Source organism: Chelonia mydas, chromosome 1 (assembly GCF_015237465.2).
Source record: "Chelonia mydas isolate rCheMyd1 chromosome 1, rCheMyd1.pri.v2, whole genome shotgun sequence".
Classification (NCBI taxonomy): domain Eukaryota; kingdom Metazoa; phylum Chordata; order Testudines; family Cheloniidae; genus Chelonia; species Chelonia mydas.
The window spans coordinates 159,631,138-159,637,657 of NC_057849.1; the positions used below are offsets into that span (position 1 = coordinate 159,631,138).

Below are 6,520 nucleotides of genomic sequence, written 5' to 3' on the forward strand. Positions count from 1 at the left end.
AAGTGGTGGTGGAGTACAAAGTCCATACAGTTCTCTGATCTGGCCTGTGCAGAAATCGGATGGACGGTGGTGCCTCATGATTGATTATAGAAAAATCTGTGGCTACAGTCCTGCTGGCACCAGCTATACTGGCTGGAATAGCTGCAGCTGCTAAATGGTTCTCTGTCTTGGATATTGCTGTCTGTTTCATTGCCATTCCATTAACTCCTGAGAGTCCGTCCTGATTTGCTTTTACATTCCAGAACAAACAGTTAACATTTCAATGTGTCCCCATGGGTTGCCACGATGCTCCAGGTATAGCACATGTGACAAGGATGTGGGATCAACTCCCGGATTTGGATAAGCCATGGGTTACTTCTTATGTGGATGACATATTGATAACAGCCATTTCCCAGGAGGAGTGTAAACATCGAACTAAACTGATCCTGGGCACAGTGGAGAAAACAGGCTTTAAATTACCATGGGACAAGGCACAGCTGGTACAGCAAGAAGTTGAGTACCTAGGTACTATTTTGGAACAGGAGGGTTGTACTATCAGTAAACAAAGAGTGGAAATCTTAAGCACCCTCCCTAAGCCAGTGGATGTGCGTTCAGTTAGGGTATTGTTAGGAGCTGTTGGATTTGTTCAGGATTTTATACCAAATTTTGCTAAAATATGTAGACCCCCGTGGTCCCTAACAAAAAGAAACCAACAATGGGACTGGGGCCCAGAACATGACGAGGCATTCAGGAAGTTAAAAGAAACAGTTATGGCTGCACCAGTATTAGCATATCCAGATCCAGCTGAAGCTTTTTACTTCATGGCATCACACAGCTTGGGAGCTATAGGTGCAGTACTACTGCAGGAAACATGTGGAAAGCAACGCCCCGTTGCTTAGGGAAAGCACAGATTAACACCCCATGAGTCCACGTTTTCTCCATGTGAAGGGAAATGCTTGGCTGTTATATGGGCCTTACAGAAATGGGAATACATAACAGGACAAGCTCCTATTATTGTAACCACAGCTCACACCCCTGTGAAACTGATTCTGCAAGGAAAGACTTCTGATATGAGAGTAAGTGATCATCATTTGGCGAAGTGGGCCCTGATTCCACAGAACTGCAGAGAGTAAATAGAATTGTGGTGAATAGAGTAAAGGAACCCCCACTACTTCCATATGATCTAATAATAGAAGGGGAACAACATGAATGTCCTGTGCCCATTGTGACAGGGCAAGGCCAGATGGCTATAGAAAAGTAGTGGGAGACAGATATATTAGCCCCAGGCTAAACAAATTCCTGTTACTAGGATAAGTAAATGGCAGCTGCTCCAGGTCAATTAAGACACCTGGAGCCAATTAAGATATTTCCAGAAGGCAGGGAAGATAGCTAGGTTGATTGGGACACCTGAAACCAATCAGAGACTGGCTGAAACTAGTTAAAAGCCTCCCAGTTGGTCAGGTGGGTGTGCATGTCAGGAGCTGTGGGAGGAAGTTGTGCTGTTGGAGAGAATGAGCAGTACATGCCATATTGGGCACGAGGAAGGAGGCCCTGAGGTAAGGGTGAAATGGAGCTTGAGGAAGTGGGGGCTGCTGTGGGGAATTAGCCCAGGGAATTGTATGTGTCATGTTTCTAAAAGGTCAGCTACCATAGCTGATACTATTAGGGTCCCTGGGCTGGAGCCTGGAGTAGAGAGTGGGCCCAGGCTCCCTCCTTAGCCCCCCTGATTAATCACTGAGACTTGGAGACAACAGAGACTGAACAAGGGAGGATAGCTTCTCCTCACCTCCCTCGCTGGCTTATGATGAAAATGGCTCAGTAGGCTGTGACCCTTGCCTCTAGAGAGAGGAGGACTATGTGGAGGGTCACAGTGAGCCTCTGAGGCTAGCGAAATCTGCCAGGAAATGCGGGACCCACTGAGACAAGGACAGAGCTTTGTCATACCATACAGACACAGTACAAGTGGCCTGTGCAAGAAGCTGGGGATCTACTACAGGCAATATTGGATCCCAAGTGGGTATGGTTCACCGATGGATCTAGTTCTTACAGGGAGAGTCAACTGGTTTGTGTAGTAGCAACTGTTTGTTTCCAAAACAGGAACTCGAAATCCCATGTGAAAGGATGTCAATCCAGGGATGTGAAGTGGCAGCAGTCAAGCTAGCATTTGAAGCAACTCCCTTGGACTGTGATGTGGTCATATGCTCTGATTCTCAATGGACTGTGCAAGAAGTAAGCATATGGGTACCCATATGGAACAGCGGGAAGGCAAAGAAGTTGTATACTGGGATTACTGGAAAACTATTATTGATATTATTCGGAAAAGGATTGGTTCCACAGAAATCAAGCATGTTAAGGCTCATGCTAAACAACATACTCTGGAAGGATACTACAGTGCTAAAGTGGATAAAATGGCTAAAGCAGCAGCTGCAACAGCTGTGGTTCACAGTGACATCAAAGTGGTAATTCAATCTCAAATGAAAAATGAAGCAAATCCAGGAAAACTGCAAACAAACACTGATACAGCTGATCAAAAATTTCTGGAACACCACAAAGCATTCATACAGTATGAAGAACAGGAATAGAAACTAGTGGGACAAAGTATAACAGGAGTAGAAGGAGAATGGGAAATAACAAATGATCATAGCAAAACAAGGAGATCAAGAAAGATGGGTACCTCCAGAACAATATAGAGAAGAAATAATCCGATTTGTCCATGAATGAGGACATAAACAAGGGCTAAAAGAACATTAGCGCCAAGTAAAAAAAGGTAATGTGGTGGCCAGGAATGGACAAGCATATGACCACATTTTGTCAACAATGCTTGGTGTGTGCCCAAGTTAACCCTAAAAGCAGGAAAGCAAAAATACTGAGACACCAACCTGACACTAGGGGCTTGTGGCAAAGATTACAAATGGATTACATTGGACCTTTGCAAAGAACTCCTACAAAGAAAACCTTTTGCTTGGTGGTCATAGATGATTTTTCAGGATGGGTGGAAGAAATCCCCACAACAGATAACACAACTCAAACTACACCTCAGGCTTTATGGACCCAAATACTAAGCAGATGGGGTATACCCTTGGTCATGAATAGTTACCAAGAACCTTACTTCGTGGGAGCAGTGGTAAAAGCATTACGATTAATGATGGGCATCAAACAGAAATGGCATATAGTCTACCACCCACAGAGTGCAGGAAAAATGGAAAGGAATAGAGAAATAAAAGCCGCCTTGACCAAGCAAATTCAAACACAAGGTTGAGATTGGGAAACTGCTTTAACCTGCACTCCTGATAACCATGAGAGCTTTGGGACAGCTGGAAGTACGTACTCACCTTTTGAGTTAATGACAGGTCCAACTATGAGGACTCCTGAATTCCTACTCCCACCTAGAAAACAGATAACTGAACGGGTACAGAAGGAAGTTTGGATAGCAGATTTGGTACAAACAATTGAAGAAATTTGGGCACAAGAAAATCAGCGAAGACAAAGGGAAGAACAAAGGACCATCTAGGTATCAATAGAAGATAGGGGACAAAGTGATTCTCAAAGAATTGGTAAGTAAAGGTAAGCTAAAACCCACATGGAAGGGACCTTTCCCTGTGAAATATGTGACCAGTCCTATAGTGGTTCTGGTGGCCACTCCAAATGGGGATGTATGGAGACATTTTGATCAAGTCAAACTGTATCCATCAAGTATAATAGTTCATAAACCTATAAGGTAGACAAAATAGTATATAATCATAAGATGTACTAACCTATAAGGCATGGTTAGAGGCCTGTGTTTTGTTTTTGCACAGACTGATCCATGGAAGCAAGGAATATCCTGTGGAACCTGTTTTGCTTTGTCATCTGTGGGCTCATCTGTCATGTGGTTACTGGATCGCCATCCATCTGTCCCACAGGAGAGGCGACCAAAGATTGTGATCAAACAATTCCAACAGCAATGAGGGCTTATACCAAGGATATGCACTGATTTCCTCTTTTGAATTGGGGGTACTAATTTTGAATGGGTAAAGGAATGAGAAATAGAGGTGATCTAAAGCAAAGGAAAGATGTATGGCTTGGGACTGGAATGTCACAAAACTATGGAGTAGAGGTCCTGTATGGTGGACCTACCCCCGACCAGGAAGAAGTTCTTGTGAAGATGGTCTCCAACTTATTTGGAGTTGCATGGAAAAATTTGAAGCAGTATTTGTAGAACCAGTGGAGTTTCTGTACAGGAGGATAGAACGGGGATTTCGTTATGAGCGTCCATTCACCTTATTTCCACTTTTTATAGGATGCAGACCTATAACAGCATCTCCGCCAACTGAAAAAGCAGGAGGGGAAATTCAGAAACGGTCCCTAACTGCTGAGGATAATATAGATTTAGGCACAGTTCCAACTGGCACGAACCTTACGATGAATAACGGTTCAGAGCCATCGTCTGTAGTACTGTCCAAAGATTATGTTTCAACAAGGCTTATCTCCCCAGAATTAAAGGAAAAGGAGCTGGGAAAAATGAGGACACAGAACTTTTTATCCAGGCAGCTGATTCCTTGGTTCAGAGATTGGAAAGAGTGGTCAGACCTGGTAAAGATTAGGATGAGGAAGACCGGGATGTGGGAGGTGGAGAAGTTTGGCACTGTGTGGTAACAGAATCTGTTAATCCTTTCGGGGCCAAAAAAGACACCCAAGGAATATGGACCTTTCATGAAAGAAAAAGAGCATGTGTTTCTGTGTGGACACAAGGGTTAAACTCTAAAATATTGACAAAAGGCTGGCAAGGAACCTTTGGGAAAAAAAACAACACACTTTGGTAGTTGAATGAGCATATGATCCAGATGGTAAAGGATGTGTGTGGACCTAGAGTGTAACTAATTGTACACATATTCAGGAATTCACTAATCCCGAATTATTGATACTAGAACTGGGGAACTATGGAAACCAGATGTACCCCAAGAAAAGGTCCTTGTAACCAAAGCACCCCAAGAATGTATAACTCAAGGAGCTTGGCTTGAAAATGGGACTGAGGTTCCCCCCATAGATATAGGAACAACTGTGAAACTATAACATCACTGAAAATATGGACATATGTCAATGGGAATGTAATTAGTGTACCCAGACCATGTGTTCATCAGGGCATTGTGCTGAATCTGTGTTTGAATGGGAATTAGGAAATGAATGGATAATGGTAAAGGGACATTGCCATAACACCCAAGTTGAGAGATGGGTAGTATCTAGATGTAAATGTCCTGAAGAACATCAATGTGCTTTAAGATGCCATACCTCATATACAGGGAATATACAACACAGGGAAGGTAAAACATGGGTTAATATCACCAAAGTGACCCAGGAACATCCTAATGTAACCAATTGTTCCCCTGAATGCATGGAATGGTTAATTCCAGACCGTGACCGCAGGCACAGATACATATATAATGGGTCCAGATTTAAAGTTTTTATAAACTTATTTCCTGAAGATTGGATGATTGACACTAATTATCCTGACTGTTCTAAATGGATTGCACAATATAAAACATATTGGATCTGGGACGTGGAAAGAAGAGGAATGGTTGAGAGATACCATATGGGAAACACTAAACACTGGAATGGGATTGGGAAACACATGGAGCCTCTCTACCCTAATGGAAAGAAAGAGAGAGACTTTAAAGCAACTGATGCAGTCAGTACACACCGGGAAACAAGGGGAAACAAAAGATGGGATATTCTGTGATGGAATTGAGTGCATTATTGGGGGAAAGTATTCTGGATATCGTTAAACAAATAAGGGATAACTGCTCAGGATTATCCTGGGGAGAAGTTTGTATAGAAGCCCAGGGAAGCTTGGGAGAACAATGGAAAGATATCTTGGAACAGAGCCAAAAAGGAACTTGGCCCCAGACTCTTAACTGGGCATTGAGTTACTACTCTTATATTAATCAATCATTCCAGGATACCTGGAAGGTGTAAGTGCATACATATACCATACGCCAGTGCACTCTTGTCCTTTCCGGTATACCCAATGGAAAGGCACAGGAAGTGTATCCGGTAATATTTGCCAGCACCTGGGAAAATGAAACAGGGTACTATGAAATAGTACCAGAAGGAAATGGATTATGGTGGATATCTGGGTTAGGAGAGAAGCAAATATTAGGAGCCCAATTGGAATGGGGTACCTTGGTTAAAGAAGGAAACTGGAATTTGGAATGGAAAGGAGGTAATCTCACCACGAATTTACAGTGGAAAAATGGTTGGTGGGAATTATATGAAATAAACACAGATAGATGTTGGCATCAAAATAAAAAAGGGTAATGTAACAATAAACAACCAAACCTGGTTCATGAACCAAGGGATGTGATGTACTTGTGGAAATATAACTTATTTCCAGTATGATCAATCTCAGTGGCACTGTCAGATGACTAAAACCTTTATGACTCACCCTAGATTAATATGGCCAAATTTGAGGGAAATAGAGTGAAATGATACAGATTGGAATATGGAGATACAAACTAATAAGGACACACTAGATAAAATAGAACGATCAATTAGACTGGTAATA

The 6,520-nt window shown here is 42.6% G+C and overlaps 1 long non-coding RNA gene across 1 annotated transcript; it reads left to right on the plus strand.

The window, feature by feature from the left end:
* The first annotated feature begins 1,882 nt into the window (after positions 1-1,882).
* LOC119566792 lies at positions 1,883-6,255 on the plus strand. The gene is made up of 2 exons (XR_005226150.2): positions 1,883-3,533; positions 3,777-6,255. It is a non-coding gene; the product is annotated as an uncharacterized LOC119566792 (long non-coding RNA).
* The last annotated feature ends 265 nt before the right edge of the window (positions 6,256-6,520 follow it).